General features: G+C 42.8%; 26 non-coding genes across 26 annotated transcripts; all 26 read left to right on the top strand.

The window, feature by feature from the left end:
• Positions 1 to 148: 148 nt before the first annotated feature.
• On the top strand, positions 149 to 222 carry trnak-cuu (transfer RNA lysine (anticodon CUU)). Its single transcript has one exon. It is a non-coding gene; the product is annotated as a tRNA-Lys (tRNA).
• Positions 223 to 1,263: 1,041 nt separating this feature from the next.
• Positions 1,264 to 1,337, top strand: trnak-cuu (transfer RNA lysine (anticodon CUU)). The gene has a single exon. It is a non-coding gene; the product is annotated as a tRNA-Lys (tRNA).
• Positions 1,338 to 2,004: 667 nt separating this feature from the next.
• trnak-cuu (transfer RNA lysine (anticodon CUU)) lies at positions 2,005 to 2,078 on the top strand. Its single transcript has one exon. It is a non-coding gene; the product is annotated as a tRNA-Lys (tRNA).
• A 676-nt stretch (positions 2,079 to 2,754) lies between these two features.
• On the top strand, positions 2,755 to 2,828 carry trnak-cuu (transfer RNA lysine (anticodon CUU)). Its single transcript has one exon. It is a non-coding gene; the product is annotated as a tRNA-Lys (tRNA).
• A 1,041-nt stretch (positions 2,829 to 3,869) lies between these two features.
• trnak-cuu (transfer RNA lysine (anticodon CUU)) lies at positions 3,870 to 3,943 on the top strand. The gene has a single exon. It is a non-coding gene; the product is annotated as a tRNA-Lys (tRNA).
• Positions 3,944 to 4,619: 676 nt separating this feature from the next.
• On the top strand, positions 4,620 to 4,693 carry trnak-cuu (transfer RNA lysine (anticodon CUU)). The gene has a single exon. It is a non-coding gene; the product is annotated as a tRNA-Lys (tRNA).
• A 302-nt stretch (positions 4,694 to 4,995) lies between these two features.
• Positions 4,996 to 5,069, top strand: trnak-cuu (transfer RNA lysine (anticodon CUU)). The gene has a single exon. It is a non-coding gene; the product is annotated as a tRNA-Lys (tRNA).
• Positions 5,070 to 5,745: 676 nt separating this feature from the next.
• On the top strand, positions 5,746 to 5,819 carry trnak-cuu (transfer RNA lysine (anticodon CUU)). Its single transcript has one exon. It is a non-coding gene; the product is annotated as a tRNA-Lys (tRNA).
• A 1,041-nt stretch (positions 5,820 to 6,860) lies between these two features.
• trnak-cuu (transfer RNA lysine (anticodon CUU)) lies at positions 6,861 to 6,934 on the top strand. The gene has a single exon. It is a non-coding gene; the product is annotated as a tRNA-Lys (tRNA).
• A 667-nt stretch (positions 6,935 to 7,601) lies between these two features.
• On the top strand, positions 7,602 to 7,675 carry trnak-cuu (transfer RNA lysine (anticodon CUU)). The gene has a single exon. It is a non-coding gene; the product is annotated as a tRNA-Lys (tRNA).
• Positions 7,676 to 8,351: 676 nt separating this feature from the next.
• Positions 8,352 to 8,425, top strand: trnak-cuu (transfer RNA lysine (anticodon CUU)). The gene has a single exon. It is a non-coding gene; the product is annotated as a tRNA-Lys (tRNA).
• Positions 8,426 to 9,101: 676 nt separating this feature from the next.
• Positions 9,102 to 9,175, top strand: trnak-cuu (transfer RNA lysine (anticodon CUU)). The gene has a single exon. It is a non-coding gene; the product is annotated as a tRNA-Lys (tRNA).
• Positions 9,176 to 9,477: 302 nt separating this feature from the next.
• On the top strand, positions 9,478 to 9,551 carry trnak-cuu (transfer RNA lysine (anticodon CUU)). Its single transcript has one exon. It is a non-coding gene; the product is annotated as a tRNA-Lys (tRNA).
• Positions 9,552 to 10,227: 676 nt separating this feature from the next.
• trnak-cuu (transfer RNA lysine (anticodon CUU)) lies at positions 10,228 to 10,301 on the top strand. Its single transcript has one exon. It is a non-coding gene; the product is annotated as a tRNA-Lys (tRNA).
• Positions 10,302 to 11,342: 1,041 nt separating this feature from the next.
• trnak-cuu (transfer RNA lysine (anticodon CUU)) lies at positions 11,343 to 11,416 on the top strand. The gene has a single exon. It is a non-coding gene; the product is annotated as a tRNA-Lys (tRNA).
• Positions 11,417 to 12,083: 667 nt separating this feature from the next.
• Positions 12,084 to 12,157, top strand: trnak-cuu (transfer RNA lysine (anticodon CUU)). The gene has a single exon. It is a non-coding gene; the product is annotated as a tRNA-Lys (tRNA).
• A 667-nt stretch (positions 12,158 to 12,824) lies between these two features.
• Positions 12,825 to 12,898, top strand: trnak-cuu (transfer RNA lysine (anticodon CUU)). The gene has a single exon. It is a non-coding gene; the product is annotated as a tRNA-Lys (tRNA).
• Positions 12,899 to 15,190: 2,292 nt separating this feature from the next.
• On the top strand, positions 15,191 to 15,264 carry trnak-uuu (transfer RNA lysine (anticodon UUU)). Its single transcript has one exon. It is a non-coding gene; the product is annotated as a tRNA-Lys (tRNA).
• An 848-nt stretch (positions 15,265 to 16,112) lies between these two features.
• trnak-cuu (transfer RNA lysine (anticodon CUU)) lies at positions 16,113 to 16,186 on the top strand. Its single transcript has one exon. It is a non-coding gene; the product is annotated as a tRNA-Lys (tRNA).
• A 462-nt stretch (positions 16,187 to 16,648) lies between these two features.
• Positions 16,649 to 16,722, top strand: trnak-cuu (transfer RNA lysine (anticodon CUU)). The gene has a single exon. It is a non-coding gene; the product is annotated as a tRNA-Lys (tRNA).
• A 471-nt stretch (positions 16,723 to 17,193) lies between these two features.
• trnak-cuu (transfer RNA lysine (anticodon CUU)) lies at positions 17,194 to 17,267 on the top strand. The gene has a single exon. It is a non-coding gene; the product is annotated as a tRNA-Lys (tRNA).
• Positions 17,268 to 17,736: 469 nt separating this feature from the next.
• Positions 17,737 to 17,810, top strand: trnak-cuu (transfer RNA lysine (anticodon CUU)). Its single transcript has one exon. It is a non-coding gene; the product is annotated as a tRNA-Lys (tRNA).
• Positions 17,811 to 18,849: 1,039 nt separating this feature from the next.
• Positions 18,850 to 18,923, top strand: trnak-cuu (transfer RNA lysine (anticodon CUU)). Its single transcript has one exon. It is a non-coding gene; the product is annotated as a tRNA-Lys (tRNA).
• A 291-nt stretch (positions 18,924 to 19,214) lies between these two features.
• On the top strand, positions 19,215 to 19,288 carry trnak-cuu (transfer RNA lysine (anticodon CUU)). The gene has a single exon. It is a non-coding gene; the product is annotated as a tRNA-Lys (tRNA).
• Positions 19,289 to 19,590: 302 nt separating this feature from the next.
• trnak-cuu (transfer RNA lysine (anticodon CUU)) lies at positions 19,591 to 19,664 on the top strand. The gene has a single exon. It is a non-coding gene; the product is annotated as a tRNA-Lys (tRNA).
• A 667-nt stretch (positions 19,665 to 20,331) lies between these two features.
• Positions 20,332 to 20,405, top strand: trnak-cuu (transfer RNA lysine (anticodon CUU)). The gene has a single exon. It is a non-coding gene; the product is annotated as a tRNA-Lys (tRNA).
• Positions 20,406 to 21,419: the final 1,014 nt, after the last annotated feature.

The raw sequence follows: 21,419 nt of genomic DNA, 5'->3' as shown, positions 1-21,419 counted from the left end.
CGACGAAAAGTTTAGGGTAAAACCTTCTCTATAATCTGATCATTTCCTCAGACGTAGGTTGTTTTAGCACTGAAGTGTTTTACTTCTCATGACACCTTTTTCTTTAAATCTGAGGTTTCTCCTGTGATGTGATGTATTGGTGGCAGAAGCCCGGCTAGCTCAGTTCGGTAGAGCATGAGACTCTTAATCTCAGGGTCGTGGGTTCGAGCCCCACGTTGGGCTATGGATCTTTTAAGATTAGGAATTGCGCACAAGCATAATAGGATTGAAAACTACAAAAGATGGATCCGTAACCAATGCATAGCATGGATGTGCTTGATCTGCTGGCAAAAGAGTTAGGCAACATGGTTCTGGCTGGCTTAACTCACGGAACGTGATGAAAAGTTTAGGGTAAAACCTTCTCTGTAATCGGATAATTTCCTCAGACCTAGGTTGTTTAAGTACTGAAGTGTTTTACTTCTCATGACACCTTTCTCTGTCAATCTGACGTTTCTCCTGTGATGTGATGTATTGGTGGCAGAAGCCCGGCTAGCGCAGTTCGGTAGAGCATGAGACTCTTAATCTCAGGGTCGTGGGTTCGAGCCCCACGTTGGGCTATGGAACTTTTAAGATAAGGAATTGCGCACAAGCATAATAGGATTGAAAACTACAAAAGATGGATCCGTAACCAATGGATGTGCTTGATCTGCTTGCGAAAGAGTTAGGCAACATGGTTCTGGCTGGCTTAACTAACGGAACGTGATGAAAAGTTTAGGGTACAACGTTCTCTGTAATCTCATCATTTCCTCAGACCTAGATTGTTTTAGCACTGAAGTGTTTTACTTCTCATGACCCTTTTTTCTTTCAATCTGACGTTTCTCCTGTGATGTGATGTATTTGTGGCAGAAGCCCGGCTAGCTCAGTTCGGTAGAGTTCAAGACTCTTAATCTCAGGGTCGTGGGTTCGAGCCCCACGTTGGGCTATGGAACTTTTAAGATTAGGAATTGCGCACAAGCATAATAGGATTGAAAACTACAAAAGATGGATCCGTAACCAATGCATAGCATGGATGTGCTTGATCTGCTGGCAAAAGAGTTAGGCAACATGGTTCTGGCTGGCTTAACTCACGGAACATGTGACGAAAAGTTTAGGGTAAAACCTTCTCCATAATCTGATCATTTCCTCAGACGTAGGTTGTTTTAGCACTGAAGTGTTTTACTTCTCATGACACCTTTCTCTGTCAATCTGACGTTTCTCCTGTGATGTGATGTATTGGTGGCAGAAGCCCGGCTAGCTCAGTTCGGTAGAGCATGAGACTCTTAATCTCAGGGTCGTGGGTTCGAGCCCCACGTTGGGCTATGGAACTTTTAAGATTAGGAATTGCGCACAAGCATAATAGGATTAAAAACTACAAAAGATGGATCCGTAACCAATGCATAGCATGGATGTGCTTGATCTGCTGGCAAAAGAGTTAGGCAACATGGTTCTGGCTGGCTTAACTCACAGAACGTGATGAAAAGTTTAGGGTAAAACCTTCTCTGTAATCGGATAATTTTCTCAGACCTAGATTGTTTTAGCACTGAAGTGTTTTACTTCTCATGACCCCTTTTTCTTTCAATCTGAGGTTTCTCCTGTGATGTGATGTATTGGCGGCAGAAGCCCGGCTAGCTCAGATCGGTAGAGTTCAAGACTCTTAATCTCAGGCTTGTGGGTTCGAGCCCCACGTTGGGCTATGGAACTTTTAAGATTAGGAATTGCGCACAAGCATAATAGGATTAAAAACTACAAAAGATGGATCCGTAACCAATGGATGTGCTTGATCTGCTGGCAAAAGAGTTAGGCAACATGGTTCTGGCTGGCTTAACTCACGGAACATGTGACGAAAAGTTTAGGGTAAAACCTTCTCTGTAATCGGATCATTTCCTCAGACCTAGGTTGTTTAAGTACTGAAGTGTTTTACTTCTCATGACACCTATTTCTTTCAATCTGAGGTGTTTCGTGTGATGTGATGTATTGGTGGAAGAAGCCCGGCTAGCTCAGTTCTGCAGAGCATGAGACTCTTAATCTCAGGGTCGTGGGTTCGAGCCCCACGTTGGGCTATGGAACTTTTAAGATTAGGAATTGCGCACAAGCATAATAGGATTGAAAACTACAAAAGATGGATCCGTAACCAATGCATAGCATGGATGTGCTTGATCTGCTGGCAAAAGAGTTAGGCAACATGGTTCTGGCTGGCTTAACTAACGGAACGTGATGAAAAGTTTAGGGTAAAACGTTCTCTGTAATCTGATCATTTCCTCAGACCTAGATTGTTTTAGCACTGAAGTGTTTTACTTCTCATGACCCTTTTTTCTTTCAATCTGACGTTTCTCCTGTGATGTGATGTATTGGTGGCAGAAGCCCGGCTAGCTCAGTTCGGTAGAGTTCAAGACTCTTAATCTCAGGGTTGTGGGTTCGAGCCCCACGTTGGGCTATGGAACTTTTAAGATTAGGAATTGCGCACAAGCATAATAGGATTGAAAACTACAAAAGATGGATCCGTAACCAATGCATAGCATGGATGTGCTTGATCTGCTGGCAAAAGAGTTAGGCAACATGGTTCTGGCTGGCTTAACTCACGGAACATGCGACGAAAAGTTTAGGGTAAAACCTTCTCTATAATCTGATCATTTCCTCAGACGTAGGTTGTTTTAGCACTGAAGTGTTTTACTTCTCATGACACCTTTTTCTTTAAATCTGAGGTTTCTCCTGTGATGTGATGTATTGGTGGCAGAAGCCCGGCTAGCTCAGTTCGGTAGAGCATGAGACTCTTAATCTCAGGGTCGTGGGTTCGAGCCCCACGTTGGGCTATGGATCTTTTAAGATTAGGAATTGCGCACAAGCATAATAGGATTGAAAACTACAAAAGATGGATCCGTAACCAATGCATAGCATGGATGTGCTTGATCTGCTGGCAAAAGAGTTAGGCAACATGGTTCTGGCTGGCTTAACTCACGGAACGTGATGAAAAGTTTAGGGTAAAACCTTCTCTGTAATCGGATCATTTCCTCAGACCTAGGTTGTTTAAGTACTGAAGTGTTTTACTTCTCATGACACCTTTCTCTGTCAATCTGACGTTTCTCCTGTGATGTGATGTATTGGTGGCAGAAGCCCGGCTAGCGCAGTTCGGTAGAGCATGAGACTCTTAATCTCAGGGTCGTGGGTTCGAGCCCCACGTTGGGCTATGGAACTTTTAAGATAAGGAATTGCGCACAAGCATAATAGGATTGAAAACTACAAAAGATGGATCCGTAACCAATGGATGTGCTTGATCTGCTTGCGAAAGAGTTAGGCAACATGGTTCTGGCTGGCTTAACTAACGGAACGTGATGAAAAGTTTAGGGTAAAACGTTCTCTGTAATCTCATCATTTCCTCAGACCTAGATTGTTTTAGCACTGAAGTGTTTTACTTCTCATGACCCTTTTTTCTTTCAATCTGACGTTTCTCCTGTGATGTGATGTATTTGTGGCAGAAGCCCGGCTAGCTCAGTTCGGTAGAGTTCAAGACTCTTAATCTCAGGGTCGTGGGTTCGAGCCCCACGTTGGGCTATGGAACTTTTAAGATTAGGAATTGCGCACAAGCATAATAGGATTGAAAACTACAAAAGATGGATCCGTAACCAATGCATAGCATGGATGTGCTTGATCTGCTGGCAAAAGAGTTAGGCAACATGGTTCTGGCTGGCTTAACTCACGGAACATGTGACGAAAAGTTTAGGGTAAAACCTTCTCCATAATCTGATCATTTCCTCAGACGTAGGTTGTTTTAGCACTGAAGTGTTTTACTTCTCATGACACCTTTCTCTGTCAATCTGACGTTTCTCCTGTGATGTGATGTATTGGTGGCAGAAGCCCGGCTAGCTCAGTTCGGTAGAGCATGAGACTCTTAATCTCAGGGTCGTGGGTTCGAGCCCCACGTTGGGCTATGGAACTTTTAAGATTAGGAATTGCGCACAAGCATAATAGGATTAAAAACTACAAAAGATGGATCCGTAACCAATGCATAGCATGGATGTGCTTGATCTGCTGGCAAAAGAGTTAGGCAACATGGTTCTGGCTGGCTTAACTCACAGAACGTGATGAAAAGTTTAGGGTAAAACCTTCTCTGTAATCGGATAATTTCCTCAGACCTAGATTGTTTTAGCACTGAAGTGTTTTACTTCTCATGACCCCTTTTTCTTTCAATCTGAGGTTTCTCCTGTGATGTGATGTATTGGCGGCAGAAGCCCGGCTAGCTCAGATCGGTAGAGTTCAAGACTCTTAATCTCAGGCTTGTGGGTTCGAGCCCCACGTTGGGCTATGGAACTTTTAAGATTAGGAATTGCGCACAAGCATAATAGGATTGAAAACTACAACAGATGGATCCGTAACCAATGCATAGCATGGATGTGCTTGATCTGCTGGCAAAAGAGTTAGGCAACATGGTTCTGGCTGGCTTAACTCACGGAACATGTGACGAAAAGTTTAGGGTAAAACCTTCTCTATAATCTGATCATTTCCTCAGACGTAGGTTGTTTAAGTACTGAAGTGTTTTACTTCTCATGACACCTATTTCTTTCAATCTGAGGTGTTTCGTGTGATGTGATGTATTGGTGGAAGAAGCCCGGCTAGCTCAGTTCTGCAGAGCATGAGACTCTTAATCTCAGGGTCGTGGGTTCGAGCCCCACGTTGGGCTATGGAACTTTTAAGATTAGGAATTGCGCACAAGCATAATAGGATTGAAAACTACAAAAGATGGATCCGTAACCAATGCATAGCATGGATGTGCTTGATCTTCTGGCGAAAGAGTAAGGCAACATGGTTCTGGCTGGCTTAACTCACGGAACATGTAGCAAAAAGTTTAGGGTAAAACCTTCTCTGTAATCGGATCATTTCCTCAGACCTAGGTTGTTTAAGTACTGAAGTGTTTTACTTCTCATGACACCTATTTCTTTCAATCTGAGGTGTTTCGTGTGATGTGATGTATTGGTGGAAGAAGCCCGGCTAGCTCAGTTCTGCAGAGCATGAGACTCTTAATCTCAGGGTCGTGGGTTCGAGCCCCACGTTGGGCTATGGAACTTTTAAGATTAGGAATTGCGCACAAGCATAATAGGATTGAAAACTACAAAAGATGGATCCGTAACCAATGCATAGCATGGATGTGCTTGATCTGCTGGCAAAAGAGTTAGGCAACATGGTTCTGGCTGGCTTAACTAACGGAACGTGATGAAAAGTTTAGGGTAAAACGTTCTCTGTAATCTGATCATTTCCTCAGACCTAGATTGTTTTAGCACTGAAGTGTTTTACTTCTCATGACCCTTTTTTCTTTCAATCTGACGTTTCTCCTGTGATGTGATGTATTGGTGGCAGAAGCCCGGCTAGCTCAGTTCGGTAGAGTTCAAGACTCTTAATCTCAGGGTTGTGGGTTCGAGCCCCACGTTGGGCTATGGAACTTTTAAGATTAGGAATTGCGCACAAGCATAATAGGATTGAAAACTACAAAAGATGGATCCGTAACCAATGCATAGCATGGATGTGCTTGATCTGCTGGCAAAAGAGTTAGGCAACATGGTTCTGGCTGGCTTAACTCACGGAACATGCGACGAAAAGTTTAGGGTAAAACCTTCTCTATAATCTGATCATTTCCTCAGACGTAGGTTGTTTTAGCACTGAAGTGTTTTACTTCTCATGACACCTTTTTCTTTAAATCTGAGGTTTCTCCTGTGATGTGATGTATTGGTGGCAGAAGCCCGGCTAGCTCAGTTCGGTAGAGCATGAGACTCTTAATCTCAGGGTCGTGGGTTCGAGCCCCACGTTGGGCTATGGATCTTTTAAGATTAGGAATTGCGCACAAGCATAATAGGATTGAAAACTACAAAAGATGGATCCGTAACCAATGCATAGCATGGATGTGCTTGATCTGCTGGCAAAAGAGTTAGGCAACATGGTTCTGGCTGGCTTAACTCACGGAACGTGATGAAAAGTTTAGGGTAAAACCTTCTCTGTAATCGGATAATTTCCTCAGACCTAGGTTGTTTAAGTACTGAAGTGTTTTACTTCTCATGACACCTTTCTCTGTCAATCTGACGTTTCTCCTGTGATGTGATGTATTGGTGGCAGAAGCCCGGCTAGCGCAGTTCGGTAGAGCATGAGACTCTTAATCTCAGGGTCGTGGGTTCGAGCCCCACGTTGGGCTATGGAACTTTTAAGATAAGGAATTGCGCACAAGCATAATAGGATTGAAAACTACAAAAGATGGATCCGTAACCAATGGATGTGCTTGATCTGCTTGCGAAAGAGTTAGGCAACATGGTTCTGGCTGGCTTAACTAACGGAACGTGATGAAAAGTTTAGGGTAAAACGTTCTCTGTAATCTCATCATTTCCTCAGACCTAGATTGTTTTAGCACTGAAGTGTTTTACTTCTCATGACCCTTTTTTCTTTCAATCTGACGTTTCTCCTGTGATGTGATGTATTTGTGGCAGAAGCCCGGCTAGCTCAGTTCGGTAGAGTTCAAGACTCTTAATCTCAGGGTCGTGGGTTCGAGCCCCACGTTGGGCTATGGAACTTTTAAGATTAGGAATTGCGCACAAGCATAATAGGATTGAAAACTACAAAAGATGGATCCGTAACCAATGCATAGCATGGATGTGCTTGATCTGCTGGCAAAAGAGTTAGGCAACATGGTTCTGGCTGGCTTAACTCACGGAACATGTGACGAAAAGTTTAGGGTAAAACCTTCTCCATAATCTGATCATTTCCTCAGACGTAGGTTGTTTTAGCACTGAAGTGTTTTACTTCTCATGACACCTTTCTCTGTCAATCTGACGTTTCTCCTGTGATGTGATGTATTGGTGGCAGAAGCCCGGCTAGCTCAGTTCGGTAGAGCATGAGACTCTTAATCTCAGGGTCGTGGGTTCGAGCCCCACGTTGGGCTATGGAACTTTTAAGATTAGGAATTGCGCACAAGCATAATAGGATTAAAAACTACAAAAGATGGATCCGTAACCAATGCATAGCATGGATGTGCTTGATCTGCTGGCAAAAGAGTTAGGCAACATGGTTCTGGCTGGCTTAACTCACAGAACGTGATGAAAAGTTTAGGGTAAAACCTTCTCTGTAATCGGATAATTTTCTCAGACCTAGATTGTTTTAGCACTGAAGTGTTTTACTTCTCATGACCCCTTTTTCTTTCAATCTGAGGTTTCTCCTGTGATGTGATGTATTGGCGGCAGAAGCCCGGCTAGCTCAGATCGGTAGAGTTCAAGACTCTTAATCTCAGGCTTGTGGGTTCGAGCCCCACGTTGGGCTATGGAACTTTTAAGATTAGGAATTGCGCACAAGCATAATAGGATTAAAAACTACAAAAGATGGATCCGTAACCAATGGATGTGCTTGATCTGCTGGCAAAAGAGTTAGGCAACATGGTTCTGGCTGGCTTAACTCACGGAACATGTGACGAAAAGTTTAGGGTAAAACCTTCTCTGTAATCGGATCATTTCCTCAGACCTAGGTTGTTTAAGTACTGAAGTGTTTTACTTCTCATGACACCTATTTCTTTCAATCTGAGGTGTTTCGTGTGATGTGATGTATTGGTGGAAGAAGCCCGGCTAGCTCAGTTCTGCAGAGCATGAGACTCTTAATCTCAGGGTCGTGGGTTCGAGCCCCACGTTGGGCTATGGAACTTTTAAGATTAGGAATTGCGCACAAGCATAATAGGATTGAAAACTACAAAAGATGGATCCGTAACCAATGCATAGCATGGATGTGCTTGATCTGCTGGCAAAAGAGTTAGGCAACATGGTTCTGGCTGGCTTAACTAACGGAACGTGATGAAAAGTTTAGGGTAAAACGTTCTCTGTAATCTGATCATTTCCTCAGACCTAGATTGTTTTAGCACTGAAGTGTTTTACTTCTCATGACCCTTTTTTCTTTCAATCTGACGTTTCTCCTGTGATGTGATGTATTGGTGGCAGAAGCCCGGCTAGCTCAGTTCGGTAGAGTTCAAGACTCTTAATCTCAGGGTTGTGGGTTCGAGCCCCACGTTGGGCTATGGAACTTTTAAGATTAGGAATTGCGCACAAGCATAATAGGATTGAAAACTACAAAAGATGGATCCGTAACCAATGCATAGCATGGATGTGCTTGATCTGCTGGCAAAAGAGTTAGGCAACATGGTTCTGGCTGGCTTAACTCACGGAACATGCGACGAAAAGTTTAGGGTAAAACCTTCTCTATAATCTGATCATTTCCTCAGACGTAGGTTGTTTTAGCACTGAAGTGTTTTACTTCTCATGACACCTTTTTCTTTAAATCTGAGGTTTCTCCTGTGATGTGATGTATTGGTGGCAGAAGCCCGGCTAGCTCAGTTCGGTAGAGCATGAGACTCTTAATCTCAGGGTCGTGGGTTCGAGCCCCACGTTGGGCTATGGATCTTTTAAGATTAGGAATTGCGCACAAGCATAATAGGATTGAAAACTACAAAAGATGGATCCGTAACCAATGCATAGCATGGATGTGCTTGATCTGCTGGCAAAAGAGTTAGGCAACATGGTTCTGGCTGGCTTAACTCACGGAACGTGATGAAAAGTTTAGGGTAAAACCTTCTCTGTAATCGGATAATTTCCTCAGACCTAGGTTGTTTAAGTACTGAAGTGTTTTACTTCTCATGACACCTTTCTCTGTCAATCTGACGTTTCTCCTGTGATGTGATGTATTGGTGGCAGAAGCCCGGCTAGCGCAGTTCGGTAGAGCATGAGACTCTTAATCTCAGGGTCGTGGGTTCGAGCCCCACGTTGGGCTATGGAACTTTTAAGATTAGGAATTGCGCACAAGCATAATAGGATTGAAAACTACAACAGATGGATCCGTAACCAATGCATAGCATGGATGTGCTTGATCTGCTGGCAAAAGAGTTAGGCAACATGGTTCTGGCTGGCTTAACTCACGGAACATGTGACGAAAAGTTTAGGGTAAAACCTTCTCTATAATCTGATCATTTCCTCAGACGTAGGTTGTTTAAGTACTGAAGTGTTTTACTTCTCATGACACCTATTTCTTTCAATCTGAGGTGTTTCGTGTGATGTGATGTATTGGTGGAAGAAGCCCGGCTAGCTCAGTTCTGCAGAGCATGAGACTCTTAATCTCAGGGTCGTGGGTTCGAGCCCCACGTTGGGCTATGGAACTTTTAAGATTAGGAATTGCGCACAAGCATAATAGGATTGAAAACTACAAAAGATGGATCCGTAACCAATGCATAGCATGGATGTGCTTGATCTTCTGGCGAAAGAGTAAGGCAACATGGTTCTGGCTGGCTTAACTCACGGAACATGTAGCAAAAAGTTTAGGGTAAAACCTTCTCTGTAATCGGATCATTTCCTCAGACCTAGGTTGTTTAAGTACTGAAGTGTTTTACTTCTCATGACACCTATTTCTTTCAATCTGAGGTGTTTCGTGTGATGTGATGTATTGGTGGAAGAAGCCCGGCTAGCTCAGTTCTGCAGAGCATGAGACTCTTAATCTCAGGGTCGTGGGTTCGAGCCCCACGTTGGGCTATGGAACTTTTAAGATTAGGAATTGCGCACAAGCATAATAGGATTGAAAACTACAAAAGATGGATCCGTAACCAATGCATAGCATGGATGTGCTTGATCTGCTGGCAAAAGAGTTAGGCAACATGGTTCTGGCTGGCTTAACTAACGGAACGTGATGAAAAGTTTAGGGTAAAACGTTCTCTGTAATCTGATCATTTCCTCAGACCTAGATTGTTTTAGCACTGAAGTGTTTTACTTCTCATGACCCTTTTTTCTTTCAATCTGACGTTTCTCCTGTGATGTGATGTATTGGTGGCAGAAGCCCGGCTAGCTCAGTTCGGTAGAGTTCAAGACTCTTAATCTCAGGGTTGTGGGTTCGAGCCCCACGTTGGGCTATGGAACTTTTAAGATTAGGAATTGCGCACAAGCATAATAGGATTGAAAACTACAAAAGATGGATCCGTAACCAATGCATAGCATGGATGTGCTTGATCTGCTGGCAAAAGAGTTAGGCAACATGGTTCTGGCTGGCTTAACTCACGGAACATGCGACGAAAAGTTTAGGGTAAAACCTTCTCTATAATCTGATCATTTCCTCAGACGTAGGTTGTTTTAGCACTGAAGTGTTTTACTTCTCATGACACCTTTTTCTTTAAATCTGAGGTTTCTCCTGTGATGTGATGTATTGGTGGCAGAAGCCCGGCTAGCTCAGTTCGGTAGAGCATGAGACTCTTAATCTCAGGGTCGTGGGTTCGAGCCCCACGTTGGGCTATGGATCTTTTAAGATTAGGAATTGCGCACAAGCATAATAGGATTGAAAACTACAAAAGATGGATCCGTAACCAATGCATAGCATGGATGTGCTTGATCTGCTGGCAAAAGAGTTAGGCAACATGGTTCTGGCTGGCTTAACTCACGGAACGTGATGAAAAGTTTAGGGTAAAACCTTCTCTGTAATCGGATAATTTCCTCAGACCTAGGTTGTTTAAGTACTGAAGTGTTTTACTTCTCATGACACCTTTCTCTGTCAATCTGACGTTTCTCCTGTGATGTGATGTATTGGTGGCAGAAGCCCGGCTAGCGCAGTTCGGTAGAGCATGAGACTCTTAATCTCAGGGTCGTGGGTTCGAGCCCCACGTTGGGCTATGGAACTTTTAAGATAAGGAATTGCGCACAAGCATAATAGGATTGAAAACTACAAAAGATGGATCCGTAACCAATGGATGTGCTTGATCTGCTTGCGAAAGAGTTAGGCAACATGGTTCTGGCTGGCTTAACTAACGGAACGTGATGAAAAGTTTAGGGTAAAACGTTCTCTGTAATCTCATCATTTCCTCAGACCTAGATTGTTTTAGCACTGAAGTGTTTTACTTCTCATGACCCTTTTTTCTTTCAATCTGACGTTTCTCCTGTGATGTGATGTATTTGTGGCAGAAGCCCGGCTAGCTCAGTTCGGTAGAGTTCAAGACTCTTAATCTCAGGGTCGTGGGTTCGAGCCCCACGTTGGGCTATGGAACTTTTAAGATTAGGAATTGCGCACAAGCATAATAGGATTGAAAACTACAAAAGATGGATCCGTAACCAATGCATAGCATGGATGTGCTTGATCTGCTGGCAAAAGAGTTAGGCAACATGGTTCTGGCTGGCTTAACTCACGGAACATGTGACGAAAAGTTTAGGGTAAAACCTTCTCCATAATCTGATCATTTCCTCAGACGTAGGTTGTTTTAGCACTGAAGTGTTTTACTTCTCATGACACCTTTCTCTGTCAATCTGACGTTTCTCCTGTGATGTGATGTATTGGTGGCAGAAGCCCGGCTAGCTCAGTTCGGTAGAGCATGAGACTCTTAATCTCAGGGTCGTGGGTTCGAGCCCCACGTTGGGCTATGGAACTTTTAAGATTAGGAATTGCGCACAAGCATAATAGGATTAAAAACTACAAAAGATGGATCCGTAACCAATGCATAGCATGGATGTGCTTGATCTGCTGGCAAAAGAGTTAGGCAACATGGTTCTGGCTGGCTTAACTCACAGAACGTGATGAAAAGTTTAGGGTAAAACCTTCTCTGTAATCGGATAATTTCCTCAGACCTAGATTGTTTTAGCACTGAAGTGTTTTACTTCTCATGACCCCTTTTTCTTTCAATCTGAGGTTTCTCCTGTGATGTGATGTATTGGCGGCAGAAGCCCGGCTAGCTCAGATCGGTAGAGTTCAAGACTCTTAATCTCAGGCTTGTGGGTTCGAGCCCCACGTTGGGCTATGGAACTTTTAAGATTAGGAATTGCGCACAAGCATAATAGGATTAAAAACTACAAAAGATGGATCCGTAACCAATGGATGTGCTTGATCTGCTGGCAAAAGAGTTAGGCAACATGGTTCTGGCTGGCTTAACTCACGGAACATGTGACGAAAAGTTTAGGGTAAAACCTTCTCTGTAATCGGTTCATTTCCTCAGACCTAGGTTGTTTTAGCACTGAAGTGTTTTACTTCTCATGACACCTATTTCTTTCAATCTGAGGTGTTTCGTGTGATGTGATGTATTGGTGGAAGAAGCCCGGCTAGCTCAGTTCTGTAGAGCATGAGACTCTTAATCTCAGGGTCGTGGGTTCGAGCCCCACGTTGGGCTATGGAACTTTTAAGATTAGGAATTGCGCACAAGCATAATAGGATTGAAAACTACAAAAGATGGATCCGTAACCAATGGATGTGCTTGATCTGCTTGCGAAAGAGTTAGGCAACATGGTTCTGGCTGGCTTAACTAACGGAACGTGATGAAAAGTTTAGGGTAAAACGTTCTCTGTAATCTCATCATTTCCTCAGACCTAGATTGTTTTAGCACTGAAGTGTTTTACTTCTCATGACCCTTTTTTCTTTCAATCTGACGTTTCTCCTGTGATGTGATGTATTTGTGGCAGAAGCCCGGCTAGCTCAGTTCGGTAGAGTTCAAGACTCTTAATCTCAGGGTCGTGGGTTCGAGCCCCACGTTGGGCTATGGAACTTTTAAGATTAGGAATTGCGCACAAGCATAATAGGATTGAAAACTACAAAAGATGGATCCGTAACCAATGCATAGCATGGATGTGCTTGATCTGCTGGCAAAAGAGTTAGGCAACATGGTTCTGGCTGGCTTAACTCACGGAACATGTGACGAAAAGTTTAGGGTAAAACCTTCTCTGTAATCGGATCATTTCCTCAGACCTAGGTTGTTTAAGTACTGAAGTGTTTTACTTCTCATGACACCTATTTCTTTCAATCTGACGTTTCTCCTGTGATGTGATGTATTGGTGGCATAAGCCCGGCTAGCTCAGTTCGGTAGAGCATGAGACTCTTAATCTCAGGGTCGTGGGTTCGAGCCCCACGTTGGGCTATGGAACTTTTAAGATTAGGAATTGCGCACAAGCATAATAGGATTGAAAACTACAACAGATGGATCCGTAACCAATGCATAGCATGGATGTGCTTGATCTGCTGGCAAAAGAGTTAGGCAACATGGTTCTGGCTGGCTTAACTCACGGAACATGTGACGAAAAGTTTAGGGTAAAACCTTCTCTATAATCTGATCATTTCCTCAGACCTAGGTTGTTTAAGTACTGAAGTGTTTTACTTCTCATGACACCTTTTTCTTCCAATCTGACGTTTCTCCTGTGATGTGATGTATTGGTGGCAGAAGCCCGGCTAGCTCAGTTCGGTAGAGTTCAAGACTCTTAATCTCAGGGTTGTGGGTTCGAGCCCCACGTTGGGCTATGGAATTTATAAGATAAGGAATTGAGCACAAGCATGCTCGTCCAATTCTTAGTTCTACTGAAGCTCAAATGGTTCCTTATCAAAGAAAACATCAGAGCATATACATTCAACATGTTTCATACAAATCAACCAAACATCTATGGCTGATCAGAAAATGTTGTTTTTGAATGAAGCCATCAATTTGTCTAGATTATATAGCAAAAATAGGATTGAAAACTACAACAGATGGATCCGTAACCAATGCATAGCATGGATGTGCTTGATCTTCTGGCGAAAGAGTAAGGCAACATGGTTCTGGCTGGCTTAACTCACGGAACATGTGACGAAAAGTTTAGGGTAAAACCTTCTCTGTAATCGGATCATTTCCTCAGACCTAGGTTGTTTTAGAACTGAAGTGTTTTACTTCTCATGACCCCTTTTTCTTTCAATCTGAGGTTTCTCGTGTGATGTGATGTATTGGTGGCAGAAGCCCGGCTAGCTCAGTTCGGTAGAGCATGAGACTCTCAGGGTCGTGGGTTTGAGCCCCACGTTGGGCTATGGACCTTTTAAGATAAGGAATTGAGCTCAAGCATGCTCGTCCAATTCTTAGTTCTACTGAAGTTGGTTCCTTATCAAAGAAAACGTAAGAGCATATACATTCAACATGTTTCATACAAACCAACCAAACATCTATGGCTGATCAGAAAATGTTGTATTTGAATGAAGCCATCAATTTGTCTAGATTATATAGCAAAAATAGGATTGAAAACTACAAAAGATGGATCCGTAACCAATGCATAGCATGGATGTGCTTGATCTTCTGGCGAAAGAGTAAGGCAACATGGTTCTGGCTGGCTTAACTCACGGAACATGTGACGAAAAGTTTAGGGTAAAACCTTCTCTGTAATCGGATCATTTCCTCAGACCTAGGTTGTTTTAGCACTGAAGTGTTTTACTTCTCATGACCCCTTTTTCTTTCAATCTGAGGTTTCTCTTGTGATGTGATGTATTGGTGGCAGAAGCCCGGCTAGCTCAGTTCGGTAGAGTTCAAGACTCTTAATCTCAGGGTCGTGGGTTTGAGCCCCACGTTGGGCTACAGAACTTTTAAGATTAGGAATTGCGCACAAGCATAATAGGATTGAAAACTACAAAAGATGGATCCGTAACCAATGCATAGCATGGATGTGCTTGATCTGCTGGCAGAAGAGTTAGGCAACATGGTTCTGGCTGGCTTAACTCACGGAACGTGATGAAATGTTTAGGGCAAAACCTTCTCTGTAATCGGATCATTTCCTCAGACCTAGGTTGTTTAAGTACTGAAGTGTTTTACTTCTCATGACACCTATTTCTTTCAATCTGACGTTTCTCCTGTGATGTGATGTATTGGTGGCAGAAGCCCGGCTAGCTCAGTTCGGAAGAGTTCAAGACTCTTAATCTCAGGGTTGTGGGTTCGAGCCCCACGTTGGGCTATGGAATTTGTAAGATAAGGAATTGAGCACAAGCATGCTCGTCCAATTCTTAGTTCTACTGAAGCTCAAATGGTTCCTTATCAAAGAAAACATCAGAGCATATACATTCCACATGTTTCATACAATCCAACCAAACATCTATGGCTGATCAGAAAATGTTGTTTTTGAATGAAGCCATCAATTTGTCTAGATTATATAGCAAAAATAGGTTTGAAAACTACAAAAGATGGATCCGTAACCAATGCATAGCATGGATGTGCTTGATCTGCTGGCAAAAGAGTTAGGCAACATGGTTCTGGCTGGCTTAACTCACGGAACAGGATGAAAAGTTTAGGGTAAAACCTTCTCTGTAATCGGATAATTTCCTCAGACCTAGGTTGTTTAAGTACTGAAGTGTTTTACTTCTCATGACACCTTTTTCTTTCAATCTGAGGTTTCTCGTGTGATGTGATGTATTGGTGGCAGAAGCCCGGCTAGCTCAGTTCGGTAGAGCATGAGACTTTTAATCTCAGGGTCGTGGGTTCGAGCCCCACGTTGGGCTATGGAACTTTTAAGATAAGGAATTGCGCACATTCATGCTCGTCCAATTCTTAGTTCTACTGAAGCTCAAATGGTTCCTTATCAAAGAAAACATCAGAGCATATACATTCAACATGTTTCATACAAACCAACCAAACATCTCTGGCTCATCAGAAAATGTTGTTTTTGAATGAAGCCATCAATTTGTCTAGATTATATAGCAAAAATAGGATTGAAAACTACAAAAGATGGATCCGTAACCAATGCATAGCATGGATGTGCTTGATCTTCTGTCGAAAGAGTAAGGCAACATGGTTCTGGCTAGCTTAACTCACGGAATATGTGGCGAAAAAGTTTAGGGTAAAACGTTCTCTGTAATCTGATAATTTCCTCAGACCTAGATTGTTTTAGCACTGAAGTGTTTTACGTCTCATGACACCTATTTCTTTCAATCTGAGGTTTCTCCTGTGATGTGATGTATTGGTGGCAGAAGCCCGGCTAGCTCAGTTCGGTAGAGTTCAAGACTCTTAATCTCAGGGTCGTGGGTTTGAGCCCCACGTTGGGCTATGGAACTTTTAAGATTAGGAATTGCGCACAAGCATAATAGGATTGAAAACTACAAAAGATGGATCCGTAACCAATGCATAGCATGGATGTGCTTGATCTGCTGGCAAAAGAGTTAGGCAACATGGTTCTGGCTGGCTTAACTCACGGAACATGTGACGAAAAGTTTAGGGTAAAACCTTCTCTGTAATCTGATCATTTCCTCAGACCTAGGTTGTTTTAGCACTGAAGTGTTTTACTTCTCATGACACCTATTTTTCTTTCAATCTGAGGTTTCTCGTGTGATGTGATGTATTGGTGGAAGAAGCCCGGCTAGCTCAGTTCGGTAGAGCATGAGACTCTTAATCTCAGGGTCGTGGGTTCGAGCCCCACGTTGGGCTATGGAACTTTTAAGATAAGGAATTGAGCACAAGCATGCTCGTCCAATTCTTAGTTCTACTGAAGTTGGTTCCTTATCAAAGAAAACATCAGAGCATATACATTCAACATGTTTCATACATACCAACCAAACATCTATGGCTGATCAGAAAATGTTGTTTTTGAATGAAGCCATCAATTTGTCTAGATTATATAGCAAAAATAGGTTTGAAAACTACAAAAGATGGATCCGTAACCAATGCATAGCATGGATGTGCTTGATCTTCTGGCGAAAGAGTAAGGCAACATGGTTCTGGCTGGCTTAACTCACGGAACAGGATGAAAAGTTTAGGGTAAAACCTTCTCTGTAATCGGATAATTTCCTCAGACCTAGGTTGTTTAAGTACTGAAGTGTTTTACTTCTCATGACACCTTTTTCTTTCAATCTGAGGTTTCTCGTGTGATGTGATGTATTGGTGGCAGAAGCCCGGCTAGCTCAGTTCGGTAGAGCATGAGACTCTTAATCTCAGGGTCGTGGGTTCGAGCCCCACGTTGGGCCATTGAACTTTTAAGATAAGGAATTGAGCACAAGCATGCTCGTCCAATTCTTAGTTCTACTGAAGCTCAAATGGTTCCTTATCAAAGAAAACATCAGAGCATATACATTCCACATGTTTCATACAAACCAACCAAACATCTATGGCTGATCAGAAAATGTTGTTTTTGAATGAAGCCATCAATTTGTCTAGATTATATAGCAAAAATAGGTTTGAAAACTACAAAAGATGGATCCGTAACCAATGCATAGCATGGATGTGCTTGATCTGCTGGCAAAAGAGTTAGGCAACATGGTTCTGGCTGGCTTAACTCACGGAACATGTGACAAAAAGTTTAGGGTAAAACCTTCTCTGTAATCGGATCATTTCCTCAGACCTAGGTTGTTTAAGTACTGAAGTGTTTTACTTCTCATGACACCTATTTTTCTTTCAATCTGAGGTTTCTCGTGTGATGTGATGTATTGGTGGAAGAAGCCTGGCTAGCTCAGTTCGGTAGAGCATGAGACTCTTAATCTCAGGGTCGTGGGTTCGAGCCCCACGTTGGGCCATTGAACTTTTAAGATAAGGAATTGAGCACAAGCATGCTCGTCCAATTCTTAGTTCTACTGAAGCTCAAATGGTTCCTTATCAAAGAAAACATCAGAGCATATACATTCCACATGTTTCATACAAACCAACCAAACATCTATGGCTGATCAGAAAATGTTGTTTTTGAATGAAGCCATCAATTTGTCTAGATTATATAGCAAAAATAGGTTTGAAAACTACAAAAGATGGATCCGTAACCAATGCATAGCATGGATGTGCTTGATCTGCTGGCAAAAGAGTTAGGCAACATGGTTCTGGCTGGCTTAACTCACGGAACATGCGACAAAAAGTTTAGGGTAAAACCTTCTCTGTAATCGGATCATTTCCTCAGACCTAGGTTGTTTAAGTACTGAAGTGTTTTACTTCTCATGACACCTATTTCTTTCAATCTGACGTTTCTCCTGTGATGTGATGTATTGGTGGCAGAAGCCCGGCTAGCTCAGTTCGGTAGAGCATGAGACTCTTAATCTCAGGGTCGTGGGTTCGAGCCCCACGTTGGGCTATGGAACTTTTAAGATTAGGAATTGCGCACAAGCATAATAGGATTGAAAACTACAAAAGATGGATCCGTAACCAATGCATAGCATGGATGTGCTTGATCTGCTGGCAAAAGAGTTAGGCAACATGGTTCTGGCTGGCTTAACTCACGGAACAGGATGAAAAGTTTAGGGTAAAACCTTCTCTATAATCTGATCATTTCCTCAGACGTAGGTTGTTTTAGCACTGAAGTGTTTTACTTCTCATGACACCTTTTTCTTTAAATCTGAGGTTTCTCCTGTGATGTGATGTATTGGTGGCAGAAGCCCGGCTAGCTCAGTTCGGTAGAGCATGAGACTCTTAATCTCAGGGTCGTGGGTTCGAGCCCCACGTTGTGGTATGGAACTTTTAAGATAAGGAAATGAGCACAAGCATAATAGGATTGAAAACTACAAAAGATGGATCCGTAACCAATGCATAGCATGGATGTGCTTGATCTGCTGGCAAAAGAGTTAGGCAACATGGTTCTGGCTGGCTTAACTCACGGAACGTGATGAAAAGTTTAGGGTAAAACCTTCTCTGTAATCGGATAATTTCCTCAGACCTAGGTTGTTTAAGTACTGAAGTGTTTTACTTCTCATGACACCTTTCTCTGTCAATCTGACGTTTCTCCTGTGATGTGATGTATTGGTGGCAGAAGCCCGGCTAGCGCAGTTCGGTAGAGCATGAGACTCTTAATCTCAGGGTCGTGGGTTCGAGCCCCACGTTGGGCTATGGAACTTTTAAGATAAGGAATTGCGCACAAGCATAATAGGATTGAAAACTACAAAAGATGGATCCGTTACCAATGGATGTGCTTGATCTGCTTGCGAAAGAGTTAGGCAACATGGTTCTGGCTGGCTTAACTAACGGAACGTGATGAAAAGTTTAGGGTAAAACGTTCTCTATAATCTGATCATTTCCTCAGACGTAGGTTGTTTTAGCACTGAAGTGTTTTACTTCTCATGACACCTTTTTCTTTCAATCTGAGGTTTCTCCTGTGATGTGATGTATTGGTGGCAGAAGCCCGGCTAGCTCAGTTCGGTAGAGTATGAGACTCTTAATCTCAGGGTCGTGGGTTCGAGCCCCACGTTGGGCTATGGAACTTTTAAGATAAGGAAATGAGCACAAGCATAATAGGATTGAAAACTACAAAAGATGGATCCGTAACCAATGGATGTGCTTGATCTGCTTGCGAAAGAGTTAGGCAACATGGTTCTGGCTGGCTTAACTAACGGAACGTGATGAAAAGTTTAGGGTAAAACGTTCTCTATAATCTGATCATTTCCTCAGACGTAGGTTGTTTTAGCACTGAAGTGTTTTACTTCTCATGACACCTTTTTCTTTCAATCTGAGGTTTCTCCTGTGATGTGATGTATTGGTGGAAGAAGCCCGGCTAGCTCAGTTCGGTAGAGTATGAGACTCTTAATCTCAGGGTCGTGGGTTCGAGCCCCACGTTGGGCTATGGAACTTTTAGGATAAGGAAATGAGCACAAGCATAATAGGATTGAAAACTACAAAAGATGGATCCGTAACCAATGCATAGCATGGATGTGCTTGATCTTCTGGCGAAAGAGTAAGGCAACATGTTTCTGGCTGGCTTAACTCAAGGAACATGTGACGAAAAGTTTAGGGTAAAACCTTCTCTGTAATCTGATCATTTCCTCAGACCTAGGTTGTTTTAGCACTGAAGTGTTTTACTTCTCATGACACCTATTTCTTTCAATCTGAGGTTTCTCGTGTGATGTGATGTATTGGTGGAAGAAGCCCGGCTAGCTCAGTTCGGTAGAGCATGAGACTCTTAATCTCAGGGTCGTGGGTTCGAGCCCCACGTTGGGCTATGGAACTTTTAAGATTAGGAATTGCGCACAAGCATAATAGGATTGAAAACTACAAAAGATGGATCCGTAACCAATGGATGTGCTTGATCTGCTTGCGAAAGAGTTAGGCAACATGGTTCTGGCTGGCTTAACTAACGGAACGTGATGAAAAGTTTAGGGTAAAACGTTCTCTGTAATCTCATCATTTCCTCAGACCTAGATTGTTTTAGCACTGAAGTGTTTTACTTCTCATGACCCTTTTTTCTTTCAATCTGACGTTTCTCCTGTGATGTGATGTATTTGTGGCAGAAGCCCGGCTAGCTCAGTTCGGTAGAGTTCAAGACTCTTAATCTCAGGGTCGTGGGTTCGAGCCCCACGTTGGGCTATGGAACTTTTAAGATTAGGAATTGCGCACAAGCATAATAGGATTGAAAACTACAAAAGATGGATCCGTAACCAATGCATAGCATGGATGTGCTTGATCTGCTGGCAAAAGAGTTAGGCAACATGGTTCTGGCTGGCTTAACTCACGGAACATGTGACGAAAAGTTTAGGGTAAAACCTTCTCTGTAATCGGATCATTTCCTCAGACCTAGGTTGTTTAAGTACTGAAGTGTTTTACTTCTCATGACACCTATTTCTTTCAATCTGACGTTTCTCCTGTGATGTGATGTATTGGTGGCATAAGCCCGGCTAGCTCAGTTCGGTAGAGCATGAGACTCTTAATCTCAGGGTCGTGGGTTCGAGCCCCACGTTGGGCTATGGAACTTTTAAGATTAGGAATTGCGCACAAGCATAATAGGATTGAAAACTACAACAGATGGATCCGTAACCAATGCATAGCATGGATGTGCTTGATCTGCTGGCAAAAGAGTTAGGCAACATGGTTCTGGCTGGCTTAACTCACGGAACATGTGACGAAAAGTTTAGGGTAAAACCTTCTCTATAATCTGATCATTTCCTCAGACCTAGGTTGTTTAAGTACTGAAGTGTTTTACTTCTCATGACACCTTTTTCTTCCAATCTGACGTTTCTCCTGTGATGTGATGTATTGGTGGCAGAAGCCCGGCTAGCTCAGTTCGGTAGAGTTCAAGACTCTTAATCTCAGGGTTGTGGGTTCGAGCCCCACGTTGGGCTATGGAATTTATAAGATAAGGAATTGAGCACAAGCATGCTCGTCCAATTCTTAGTTCTACTGAAGCTCAAATGGTTCCTTATCAAAGAAAACATCAGAGCATATACATTCAACATGTTTCATACAAATCAACCAAACATCTATGGCTGATCAGAAAATGTTGTTTTTGAATGAAGCCATCAATTTGTCTAGATTATATAGCAAAAATAGGATTGAAAACTACAACAGATGGATCCGTAACCAATGCATAGCATGGATGTGCTTGATCTTCTGGCGAAAGAGTAAGGCAACATGGTTCTGGCTGGCTTAACTCACGGAACATGTGACGAAAAGTTTAGGGTAAAACCTTCTCTGTAATCGGATCATTTCCTCAGACCTAGGTTGTTTTAGAACTGAAGTGTTTTACTTCTCATGACCCCTTTTTCTTTCAATCTGAGGTTTCTCGTGTGATGTGATGTATTGGTGGCAGAAGCCCGGCTAGCTCAGTTCGGTAGAGCATGAGACTCTCAGGGTCGTGGGTTTGAGCCCCACGTTGGGCTATGGACCTTTTAAGATAAGGAATTGAGCTCAAGCATGCTCGTCCAATTCTTAGTTCTACTGAAGTTGGTTCCTTATCAAAGAAAACGTAAGAGCATATACA

The sequence above is a fragment of the Limanda limanda genome, chromosome 21 (genome assembly GCF_963576545.1).
Source record: "Limanda limanda chromosome 21, fLimLim1.1, whole genome shotgun sequence".
In the NCBI taxonomy this organism is placed as follows: domain Eukaryota; kingdom Metazoa; phylum Chordata; class Actinopteri; order Pleuronectiformes; family Pleuronectidae; genus Limanda; species Limanda limanda.
The sequence above is the reverse complement of the archived record's forward strand: the minus strand, read 5'-3'. Positions and strand labels throughout refer to the sequence as shown.